We start from the raw sequence: 14,012 nt of genomic DNA on the forward strand, positions 1-14,012 counted from the left end.
TGGACAATTAACCTCAAGTTTAACAAACAAATAAAGGACTGAAAAAATTTACACAACAGGAATAGAAATTACAAAGCCTTTCTTCATTTTGTGTCAAAACAAGAATAATAATTGCCCTGGGATGTTTTGCCTAAGAATATATATTTTTAAATCAAAAGTGACAGCTGAAGAAAAAACATGCAGATATAATCTAATAAACACTTTATTTAAAAACACATTAATTTTGTTATAATACATTTATCTTTCCTAAAATAATCACTTGTAGAAACTTTTGCTACATATGTGAATGATTTTTTAAAATATTTCTTTGAGAAATTGTTTTGAAATAAACTGATTTTAAAAATAAATGTTTTATCCAGATTTGACCAAACTTAAAATCTGATATAGAGTTATTAAGTGTTGGGGTCCTTTAATGGACCAGAACCTGGTGGTCCGGAGTCGATGATAAGAAAGTGAAAGAAGGAAAGAGGCTAATATTTCCTTGGTTATGCAGCAGGCCTTTGAGCTCCAGGGAATCAGCCAGAAAGAGAGAGAGAGAGAGAGACATGTGGACCCAAGCTCTGATGGAACAAGGGTGTTTTATTCAACATAGTGTGGGAATATATACTGTCTTACAAGGTAGCTTTTTTCAGGAAAGATAAAGATCAAAAGTCCAGACTTACAAATTATCAAGGAAACATAAGGCAGCCCATATTAAAGAGAGAGGGTGGTAAATAATCACTTTTACTGGATGGTTCATAAAAAGAAAGAGGATTGTAAATAGTTACTTTTCACCTTATGGAAAAACTAACGAAGGAAATGTATGCATTCCTCAGCCCCAGGAACAGCATACCATTCCTCTATATTCCTGAATATTCAGGAATTAAAAAGGAACAGAGGATTCATGACAGATCCCAAACAGCACACAGGAAGCCTTCTGTTAAATGCTTCCTGACAATTAAGCTTGCCAGTTTTAGTCATTCTGTCTTAAAAATAATATGAAAGTGTTGACATACTTTTTAAAAAAGATTATCCTCTATCCTTTATCTCACAGGATAACTATATTTTACCAATATTTTTCAAGGGATATTCTATAAAGAAAAAACAAAACATTTCTTCCTGATAAAATTATTTCACCTGTTGATGAAATATACCTTCTATCCAGACTAAGAGAGGCATAATGGCATAAAAAAGCAAAAGAGAAACTGAGTTTATGTCAGTTTGCCAATTCATAGTATGGTGATATGGTATGTGTCATTTGAAAAGGCTACTTCACATACCCAAACAATGCAGATCCATAATCTCCTTCAAGAATTTGGTAAACAATTCACTTTCTCTTTGTGACCTTATTTCCTCAACTCTCTTTAATCATTCTCTAGTTACAGTAGATATTAACTCATATTAATATCTGATATCACTTGATACATTATTTTGGAAATCTTCCGTGTGGCATTGCAAAGGTCATATATATTTTTTTTAATTTTAGGCTTATTTTCAGCTAACAAAAAGCTGAAAATCATAACAACTATATTTAAATGATTAATACCTGTTTCCACATTCTCTATTTTTTTTCTATTCAGGTTAGATGGATGCTTTCAGAATACTGCTGGAACAAACTAGGCATTTCACTATGTTACAGTATCATCCAAAATCCCATGCAACACCAAAATTTTTAATCAGTCTATTAAATAATATCTGGGTCATGAAGATCTTTTTTGTACAGTTCTTCTGTGTATTCTTTCCACCTCTTCTTAATATCTTCTACTTCTGTTAGGTCCATACCATTTCTGTCCTTTATTGAACCCATCTTTGCATCAAATGTTCCCTTGGTATCTCTAATTTTCTTGGAGAGATCTCTAGTCTTTCACATTCTGTTTTTTTCCTCTCTTTCTTTGCACTGATTGCTGAGGAAGGCTTTCTTATCCCTCCTTGCTATTCTTTGGAACTCTGCATTCAAATGGGAATATCTTTCCTTTTCTCCTTTGCTTTTCACTTCTCTTCTTTTCACAGCTATTTGTAAGGCCTCTTCAGACAGCCATTTTGCTTTTTTGCATTTCTTTTCCATGGGGATGGTCTTGATCCCTGTCTCCTGTACAATGTCACAGACCTCCATCCACAGTTCACCAGGCACTCTATCAGATCTAGTCCCTTAAATCTATGTCTCACTTCCACTGTATAATCATAAGGGATTTGATTTAGGTCATACCTGAATGGTCTAGTGGTTTTCCCTACTTTCTTCAATTTAAGTCTGAATTTGCTTATTTAACTTATATGCAGAGTACATCACGAGAAACACTGGGCTGGAAGAAGCACAAGCAGGAATCAAGATTGCCTCTAGAAATATCAAAAACTTCAGATATGCAGATGACACCACCCTTATGGCAGAAAGGGTAAAGGAACTAAAAAGCCTCTTGATGAAAGTGAAAGAGGAGAGTGAAGAAGTTGACTTAAAGCTCAACATTCAGAAAACTAAGATCATGGCATCTGGTCCCATCACTTCATGGGAATTAGATAGGGAAACAGTGTCAGACTTTATTTTTCTGGGCTCCAAAATTACTGCAGATGGTGATTGCAGCCATGAAATTAAAAGATGCTTACTCCTTGGAAGGAAAGTTATGACCAACCTAGATAGCATATTAAAAAGCAAAGACATTACTTTGCCAACAAAAGTCCGCCTAGTCAAGGCTATGGTTTTCCCAGTGGTCATGTATGGATGTGAGTTGGCTGTGAAGAAAGCTGAATGCCAAAGAATTGATGCTTTTGAACTATGGTGTTGGAGAAGACTCTCAAAAGTCCCTTGGACTGCAAGGAGATCCAGCCAGTCCATCCTAAAGGAGATCAGTCCTGGGTGTTCATTGGAAGGATTGATGTTGAAGCTGGAACTCCAATACTTTGTCCACCTCATGTGAAGAGTTGACCATTGGAAAAGACCCTGATGCTGGGAGGGATTGGGGGCAGGAGGAGAAGGGGAGGACAGAGTATGAGATGCTGGATGGCATCACTGACTCGATGGACATGAGGTTGAGTAAACTCCGGGAGTTGGTGATGGACAGGGAGGCCGGGCGTGCTGCAATTCATAGGGTCTCAAAGAGTTGGACATGACTGAGCAACTGAACTGAACAAATAATATGCTACTTACTTAGATAAGACTATCAGAGGCATGTTCAACCTTTCATGTTTTGGCAGAGTCACTGCAAGGATGTTATGCCCACTGTAATAAATATAGAAATGGAGGGCATAATCCCCAAAGGTGACAAAAAACAAAAAGTTATTTTGTTACTGCTACTATAATATAGTTTCATAGAGATCTCTGGGAGTAAAATACTTGCATTTCTAGTTTATGATGGCTTAAACTCAATTTTCTGAATGCCACAACTAGAACTAAATTTTACCCCAGTGTATATAATAGAAAAACATAAGCAATATTTTGGTCTGTAGCCAACTAATGAAAATTTCCATGAAATGAGATGCCTATCTGGATCTTTTTAAGGAAATTCTGCATCCTAGTATATATTCTAAAAATGACTATTTTTATATATTTATTTTAATCTTCATATTAGGCCATAATGATTTTTAAGTAGTTCAGTAATTAAGACTTTCTATTACCAAGTCTTTCAATTTGGAATTCTAATATTGTGGTGTCAATTATAAAACATTATTAATGTAATAATTTATAGCTCAAAATAAATGCATTATTCACAGATGCTGCAAAATTAAACTTGTAATATATCAAAACTGCTTTTTCATGTTTACAGTGGTTTCTAAACTTCAGCCACGCTAACCCACTTATCAACTGTTCACATTTTTGAGAACATGTTGACATACTGTTATGTAACTGTTGCCTTTATTTAATATATTTAAAGGATAGTCTTATATCCAAGTGTCAGACAAAATAAAAAAGTACCAATTCATCTGTCTTTCAGAGAATTTAGAATTTTAACCAATTTGACATTTACTGATCTATTTCCATTGTAGATTAGAAAATTGTAGTGAATACAATAAAATATTCTGAGAAACTTAACATTCAAAGGGTTTATCAAAAAATGAGTTGTCAAATGACTACAGTGTCAGCATGGAATGATTTATATTTTCCATTTCATCTTTGAGTGAAATTGAACGAAATTTCTTGGAAGAAAAAATTGGTTTCATTATAGTTGTACATACTAATACATTGAGAATTCAGCCATTACATACCTTACAGGACACTTACTCATGGCAGTAATGTGTCTATGTAACTTCAGGAACCAGATTGTCTAAAAGTGAACTCATGAAATAGAGTCAACAAAATCTGGCTTGTGATTGTAGAGAAAAAAAAATATATACTAGGTCAGGAACTAAAATATTTCACAAAAGAATCCAAAATTGAGCAGCATTATAGAATTGCATATAAGACTGGAACAAGCTTTTGGGGCCATTGATAGAATACTGGCAAATGTGTATTTTAAGAAATAGTACTGGTATGTTGCTATTGTTCAGGACCAGTTTGACAAATGCATATACCGAAATATATGACAGAATCATATATATAAAAAGGAAAGGGAATAGATGTAATCCCTGAAATCAGGCCTGGGTTCAAATTTCAAATCTGGTATATAAATTTGTGAACTTGGGCAAGTTTTTTCTCTTTTATTAGTCTTGATTTTCTCTCCTTAAAATAAAAGTTATAAAAAAACCACCTCAAATTTATAAAACTGAAAATAAACGCACTGTATATGGAGTCTATTATATAAGGCACACAGTCAGGAATTTTACAATACTTTCTTTAACAACAAATCTATTGAACTCTCTCACACCTCTGGGAAATCTCTCATTTCTTTTTCCATGACCCAATTCACATCAAGCAGTTGGTAAGTTTCACAGTATGCTTGCCAATGCTTATGGTCTACTGGGAGTATATCCTTATAGCCAACTGCACAGGTTATTGAGGCAAAGAAAGTGAAAGTGTTAGCTGCTCAGTCATGTCTGACTCTTTGCAACCCTATGAACTATAGCCAGTCAGGCTCCTCTGTCCATGAAATTCTCTAGGCAAGAATATTGAAGTAGGTAGCTGTTCCCTTCTCCAGGGGATCTTGCAAACAGCAGTTTAAAGCCAAGATCTACTTCTTGTTAGATGTGAGATTCAAGGAAAATCATTAGGCATCTCATTCTTAATTTCTATAATAATCTCATAAGGTCAAGCTGAATATTACATAAGATAAAGAATGCAAAATGATTAGCCAATGATATTCCAGAGAAAATACTCACCCTAAGTTAGTTATTGCAGCCTACACTTTAGCATCATCCCCCGTATGAATTACTGCACTGTGGCCCAGTGGTTTGTAACTGGAGGCAATTTTTCCCCCAGGAGGTACTTGGCATGTCTGTAGAACTTCATGGATGACAAAACTGGAGAATGAGTATGACTGGTAGAGATCTTGGAAGCTGCACAACATCCTAAAGTGCATGCAACAGCACGCAAAGAACTGTCTGATCCAAAATGAAAATGGAAACTTTTACTTAGCAAAAATGAAAAAATGTAATAGCCCCAGTATCCTCTAAAGTGTTTTCTTTTTTGATTCAAAATATTCCTTCTGTGTAACAATTTCTTTTCCAACTTAATGCCATTGGAAATGTCCTCCTCTGCTAGTGGGAGGTCTAATTCAAATGCAATTTTATAAAAAAAATCTCCAGGAAGAAACCTTTCCATCATCAGTATGCTAAAAGTACTTGACACATTGATGGCAACTTTCCTTCAATATTATGTTTGTATTTATTTACACTACCTGTGTAGTGATTTTTTGGTTATTAATTTGGAAAGTCATTTAAACCAAAGACATGTCATAATTGCCTATAAGCATGTGCTTCTCATTTTGCATTGCTTATTATAAAGTATTAAATTACCTAGACATTCAAAAGTATATTTTAATTTATTCTGGAGAATTAAACTTAGCATTTAAGGTATATGACGAGAGGAAAATGGAGTTTAGGAAAATTATTTGAAAAACCTTAAGTACACAGTTTTATATTAGATAATTTACTTCCACTATAAAATTGTGGCTTACTATAATTTCAGTATTGAGATGTTTTAGCTTTCTGTATACACCTTGGCACAAATCTGAAATTGATGAGAATTTGAGACTTGAAATAGCTTTTTATTTGCTCAGAAAAATAATTTTTTTCTGATTGAATTTCTAGAATGCCTTATATAGAATAATTTAATGTCCAAATAGCTTACTAGAAGATACCCAAATATCACAACCAAATGAAATACTGATTTGATGATTATTGAATTTATTTTTACTAATGTAGAACTGGAATATTCATCTAAAAATAGCATTTATTTATGAGCACTGAATCAATTCCTGGAAGCCTAAAATGATTTAGAAAATGCTATTCAGCATGTTTCCAAATATGTTTAAATATAGTTGAAAGCAGAAAACTAAAGTTAGATTTAAAAATAACCTGGGAGGAGGAGATCAAATGGCAGATCAGAAAGACCTTGGGCTCACCTTCCCCTATGAGCACATCAAAAATACATCTACACATAGAGCAATTCTCACTGCAAACAAGCTGTAAACCGGCAGAAAGACCGTTATGCTGCAAGTTATAAAGAATGATCTACATAGAGTCAAGTAGGATGTGAAGACAAGCAATCAATTCAGGACCTGTACCTCTAGGAGAGGACAGAAGAGAAGAGGGGTTCTGTGGGTTCAAAGATCCTCCCTGGGAGACAGTGGCTTGCAGCACATGCTGGGAAACCCAGCCCTGATGTCCAACACCAGGAAGAAGAACTTCCTTACCTGGTATGAAAACCAGTGGGACTCACAGGAAACCTAATCCCTGCTCATTAAGAACATGCATGTGCTGGCTTACCCCCAAGAACAAGTTAGAGGAAGCAGTCTGAGACTGCCCAAGGCTCTGGCCAATTACTTTGCAAGTGCCCATTGCCTCCAGTTTTGGTCTTGCTCCCCTGGGATGAAGGCTGCCATTGCATAGGAAACTTTGCATTCAAAGGAGACGGACAAGGCTCGGACCTGGCACTGCATCTGAACAGGGCGGGGGCAGTGGCTGCTGGCACTTGCAGAGGCAAGGGTTAGGGGCTATCTCAAGCTCTCACTGGTGTGCCAGAACCATCCCAGCCTGTGCGCCAGCTCACACCCACTATCCACGCCAGCCCCTCTTGCTCTGGTGCAGCTTTCCACTAGGGTGAAGGCTATCACTGCTGAGAACGGTGCATAACTGTGGGGGCTACACCTGGCTTAGACTTAGAGCTGCATCTGAATTGGGCAAGCAGCCATTACTGGTGCCCCCAGTGGACAGGAAGTGGCCTGGAATTCTGATCAGTGGGCTGGGTCCACATCAGCGTGTGCCCCAGCAGGTACTGGGCCTCACTTAGACACCCTATGCCCTAGCACCGATGCCCTCTGGAGTGAAAGTGCTGAGGCTGGGAGGAAACAGTATACACTTAAGAGAGAACAGAACCAGCTCAGACCTAACCCTCAGGTCTTTGGCTCTGGCACTTTGGGACCTGCTTTTTACCTCTAACAGGGCACTGTCAGCCAGCAAGCATAGGAGACTCAGCCTCAGCTCACATCTGCTTCTGGCTCTAGTCCCTCTATCTCCAGCCCCACCACCCAACAAGATAATAGCTGTCAGCAAACACCAGGGGGAGACGTGACCTAAGCTCATTTCAGATCTAGTTCTTCCATCAAACTTTCCCATCAAATTGTGTCAATGGGCACAATTACACTGAGCATGTCTTCAAAAAGAAAGGGTTGGTAACTGTTTCACTGAATTTCATAGAGACAGAGTAAGGTAAGCAAAATAAAGATTTTTTTCAACTCAAGAATAAGAAAAAAACTGAAAAAATAAATAATTTGCCAGGTAAAGAATGCAGAACATTAGTATAAGAATGCTACTGAAATAGGATAAAGAATAAAAGAATACAGTGAGAATTTTAACAAAGATCCAGAAAACACAAAAAAACATCAGCAAGAGTGGATAAATATGATAATTAAAATGAAAAAACATACCAGAAGGAATTAACAGAAGACCAGGTGATACAGAAAAATGCCCAAGCAATCTGTAAGATAAAATAATTGAAATCACTCAAACAGAAGAGCAAAAAGAAAAGCAAATTAAAAATGAGAACATTTTAAGGAACCTGTGTGACAACATCAAATATACTAACATTGACATAATAGGGGTCCTAGAAGGAAAAAAAGAAAACACAGGCAGGCCACCCTGACGTGAATCACAACAATACTATTTGGATCTGTCTCCTAAGGCAAAAGAAACAGAAGCAAAAATAAACTTAATGTGAGTTAATTAAACTTAAAACCTTTTGCATAACAAAGGAAACCTTCAACAAAATGAAAAGGTAACCAACTAGATGGGAGAAAACATTTGCAAGTGGTATGGCTTTTAAGTTGTTAATATCCAAAACATATAAACAGCTCGTATGACTCAACATCAAAAAGCCCAGTAAAAATGAGCAAAAGACCTGGATAGACATTTTGCCAAAAAAGACATACAGACAGATAACAGGCACATGAAACGATGCTCACCATAGCTGAGCGTCGGAGAAATGCAAACCAAAACCACAACGAACTGTCATCTCACATTTGTCAGAATGACTATCATTGAAAAGACCACAAATAAGAAATGTTAAAGAACATGTGGTTAAAAGGGAGCCCTCTTATAATGTCGATAGGAATGAAAATTGGTGCATTTGTATGGCCACAATGGAAACCAGTATGGAAGTTCCTGACAAAACTGAAAATAGGACTACCTGTATGATTCATCAATTCCACGCCTGTGTATGTAACCAAAGAAAACAAAAATAGTAATTGAAAAGATACATGCACTCCAACATTCATAGCAGCATTATCTACATAGCCATATCTTATTATTTACAATAGCCAAGATATGGAGGTAACAGTGTCCATCAACAGAGGAATGGATTAAGAAGATGTGGCATACACACACTCACATACATACATACATACAATGAAATATTACTAAGCCACAAAAATGGTGAAGTTTTTCCATGGATGGACCTGGAGGTTATTATGCATAGTGAACTACATCAGGCAAAGGAAGCTAAATACTGCATGTAAACACTTACATGTAAAATCTAAAAATACAACAAATGAGTAAATATAACAAAATAGAAACAGGTTCACAGATAAAGAGAACAAGATATTGTAACAAGTTACAAGTGGGAAGAGAAATGTGTGAAAGGCTAAGGGATTAAGAGGTATAAACTACTATGTATAAAATAAATACATTAAAATATATATTGTACAGCACAGGGAATACAGCTAATATGTTATAAAGCTGTAAATGGAGTTTAATATAAATTATAAAAGTGTTGAATCATTATGTTGTAGACCTGAAACTAATCTTATAAAACTATATGTCAATAAAAAATAAAAATTATCTGAAAGAAAAATATCAGTCTCAGAGAAGTATTATATAACTTGACTAGATTCATTTCACAGAGCTTACTGCCTTAGATTGATAAAAAGATGATTTCTTTATTCACTGGTGCAGAGTATAGATATATATTAATATATCTATATACTAGTATATAATAAAGTCATTTCTTAGTACCTATACTGTTCATACCTAATGAATATGGGCATGAGAAAACAGCTGTAAATTTAGTTATTATTCCTGAAATCAACTCAATCAGAAATATGTGCTTAAATATCCTCTCCTGTTTGCAATGTTCTTATGAAGAGTATAGTTATTTTGAGCTTATTTTGTTACACATTTCTAACTAATCTATAACTTATTTCTATTGAATTTTTATTGCATATACTTCTAATTTTCATTTTGAAACTATCCTTCACACTCCATGCGATCTGCAATCACATTGCTTTACTGTGATTTCCTTAGAAATCATAAAATCTTTTTTCCATCCTTCAATCTATTCCTATAGCCTTTAAACTTTTTAAGCACAATTTTTTGTGATGTATATCAATTAATGATGCTTTTATCTGTCATTGTAGATTTAAGCATATGGAAAAAGGTTAACCAATAAAATTTATGAAAATAAATGTAAAATATCATGTAAATTGTTATCCATTATTATATAATAATATAATTATATATATGTATATATATACTTATATATACAACCAATTAATATACTTGGTTGTATTATGACTATAGACATAATTGATGGCAAAATCATCATATAAAAACATCTCTACTTAAGAGATCTGAGGGAAAAACTGTATCATGATATACTAAACCTGCAAATGGATTATTTCCATGGCACACAGAAAGCTGAACAAGTATATAATCCTATTCCTACATTTTCATGGTTTTACATTTATTGCCTATTAAATTTTAATAAAAAATTCATGTCTCCCAGACTGACAAATAACACCTTGAATATCCTGTCAATGTATGTCCTAAAATACACACTTCCATAAAATATATACAAAAGCAAGGTAGAAAGTTAAAAACAAATATATTGTGATGTAGTGAATTATATGTACTACTGAGTGTTTAAATTACAACAGGAAATGAAAATAAAAGAATTGAGGTTTTTTTCAGAATACAGATAGAAAAGACCAATGTTTTTGACAGGAAGTATAAAAGTTCTCTGGTGGTTCAGACGTAAAGAATCTGCCTGCAATTCAGGGGATCTGGGTTTAATTTCTGGGTCAGGAAGATCCCCTGGAGAAGGGCATGGCTACTCACTCCAGTATTCTTGCCTGGAGAATCCCGTGGACGGAGGAGCCTGGCAGGCTTCAGTCCATAGGGTCGCACAGAGGTGGACACGACTGAAGTGACTAAGCATCAGCAGCAATAAAAGTACAGATCAAAATGTCATTAAACACTGAAAACAATGCTCAGTAATTATTGTACCTTTACTGCATACTGCAGAGCATATCTGTGATCCAACTCTGAGCTACAATACGGGACTGCTAGATTCCAAACCTTCCTGCAGGTCTGCAGGATGATGGGCAGAAACACTAGGGTTTCTTCAGAAGACAAAAACTTTCTTCAGTAAAGAAAACCTGCAAAAAATTCTGGTTTAAATTGAGGTGAACAGTCTAAATACAACAAATGTAATATATTGGAATTTCTGTAAAAAGTATTTAAACACACAATTACTTCCATATATGTATGCTCAACTATAGGGTATACTTATATATGTTTAAATATGGAACACATTTTTGCCATGTACATATGTGTATATATATATACACACATATACATATATATACATATATACATTTACCACATACATAAAGTGTATAGAAACATTCTATTAAAACTCAACAGATACAGACTATTTGAAATTCTGTATAGAAGAGTTAATTTAATTACCCTAGGCTTAAAAATGCCTTCCCTATTATCACCTTCCCCAACACAGGCATACTCATAAATACACAAAGAAGCAGATTCATCACTAAAGTAACATAAAAGATGTACTCTCCCAGAAAGAACTTCCAACTGGCCTACAAAAGAAAAAATAAAACTGATATTATGAAATATACCCTCATTAAATTGGGGAGTCATAGTGTGTTTTATTAAAATGTTCTGTATTTGTGGTGTTTTGACATTTAAAAAAAATAAAACATTTCTGGCTTTGGGAGAGTCTGCCCTCCTAGAGGCAAAGGCCCCCAGGAATATGCCTTTGATGAGCAACCTAACCAATCCAGAGCCACACTTCCTCAGTCTAGCCCATACCCCTCAAGTGCTAATATTTTTCTGCTTTAATCATTCCAGGCCCAGAGACTGAGCGCCTGCCAAAGGCCTGCCAGAACCATTCAAACTAGTCAATCATAAATAGCTAACCCAGCCCTTTTGGGTCTTTTCCTTGAAAACTCCAGTGATGGTTCTGGCCTAATACTATCCCCTCCCTCTATATTCTGTCTCCTGACCACCCTGTGCTTTCCATGTGGCCTTGCATGGCATGTGGTACCTCGTGTCTTGAGGACCTGTATTTTAAACTAGTTTCCTGAGCCTTTCTGTCTCATCCTGTAACTGCATCTGAATGACTATCACAGAATACAAAACAATATAGATACAGAGAAAATCTCAAAGGTGACCTCAAGAAAGAGAATTATTGGCTGCCTTTCTATCCATTGAGAGAAGAGAGAAAGAGAAAAGTTTGGCACAGAAGATGCCAAGTTACTCTTAGATGAATCTGAAGAATATCAATCCCATTATCACTTGGCCTAGAACAGCACAGATATGCCAAATTCAGTAAACATCTGTCACACACGAATACATTCAGCTTGAAAGTAGTATGTTGAAGAGATTCTGACCTATATTAAAAAAACTGAAATATTTTATTGGAATTAAACAGAGCAGTAAATATATCATGAAGAAAATTTTGTTAAGTTTGCTGGTCCAGAAAGAAAAAGGGCAAAATGTTTTCAAAGTACTAAGGGGAAAATGCTGTATTTGAAAATATAAAGGTGCCTATTTCAAATGAATGGGAAGAGTAGGCTGGTAAACGAATGTCTTGGGGACAGTCGGGTGTGTAATTTAAAATAAGCATCTCTATATAACTCAAATGATCAACAGATGACTGATATCAAAAATACACAGATAAATCTATAAAAATATTGGAATAATGTAGAGAAATTTTTTTATGATTAGACACCCATACCCCCAAAACATACATAATATATGTAGATAATTTATATATTATTGAAATTTTCAGATTATGTATTTGCATCAGAATTTATTTTGGTTTAATACTGTTATTAGAGCCATAGTAATAATTGATACACTTTTTAATATTTTCAATATTATCATAATAAAAATAATTCAATTAAACCCACAGCTTTTTAAAACATGTTAATCAAGGATAGTTGATTGACAATGCTATGTTAGTTTCAGGTCAGCAAATGAATGTTTTATGTACACAACAAGGACCTATTCTTTTTTATGTATTTCCCATATAGCTCATTACAGAGTATTGAGCAGAGTTCCCTGTGCTATACCATAGGTTCTTATTAGTTGTCTGTTATACATGTATGTATGTCAATTGCAATTTTCTAGTTTAATCCCTCCCTCCCTTTATTCCTTAGTAACCATAATTTTATTTCTACATCTGTAACTCTATTTCTGTATTGCAAATACAGATGAATCTGAATAATGTCAACTGAGTTATCACTTGACCTAGAATAGCATAGATATTCCAGACTTGGTATTCCAAACTCTGTCATGCTCATCAGTAATACATTGATCTTAAGGGTAAGTATGATGAAGAGATTCAGATCTATATAAACAGAACTGAATATTTTACTAGCAATAAACAGAGTAGTAAACATATGACAAAGAAAATTTTGGTAAATTTGCTGGTCCAGAAAGAAAAAGTAAGCTAAAAAGGATATTGAAAGTCTTAGTACAAAACAGCACTATCCAACAGAATTGTAATACTAGCCACATATGTAATTTTAAATTTTATAGTAGTCACAAAAATATAAATAAAAAAGTGGAAATCTTGTTTGTATTTTACACTTACAGCACTTCTCAAATCAAATGCAACATTTTCTTTGGAAATAATTGACTATTCAGATTTTTTTAATGTACAAGTGAAAAAATAAATTCATATAAAAAGTTATTCTATGCCTAAGACTCACTAATAACTCTCAGTTTCAAAATCTCAGAAGAAAAATCAGTGCTTCAGTCAAAGCCACTTGGAATTGTTGATGAAAAGAGACATAACCCAGTGATCTGCAAAGAAGGAAGACTGAAGTGCTATGTAGAAAAAAAACTACAATGAGATTTTGTAGCACATATGAGATGTTATCTCAGAATTCACGGCACTAATTTGGGATACATTAGGACAGTCTCCAAGGAGAATACTGAAAATGCCTTGAAATCAGGGCTTCTACAAAGTATTCTTTTAATGTCACTTTGTATTCAAAGTGGTGTAGTGTAAATGACACAAATGTTAGAGCAACATTTTTTTTTCAGTGAGAACTAGTAGAAACTGTGGGGGCGTCTAAACCAAGAATATAATTCATGCACATTCATCTGATCTTTCAAATAAATGCTAACATTAATAGTCCTGT

Source organism: Odocoileus virginianus, chromosome 16 (genome assembly GCF_023699985.2).
Source record: "Odocoileus virginianus isolate 20LAN1187 ecotype Illinois chromosome 16, Ovbor_1.2, whole genome shotgun sequence".
Taxonomy (NCBI): domain Eukaryota; kingdom Metazoa; phylum Chordata; class Mammalia; order Artiodactyla; family Cervidae; genus Odocoileus; species Odocoileus virginianus.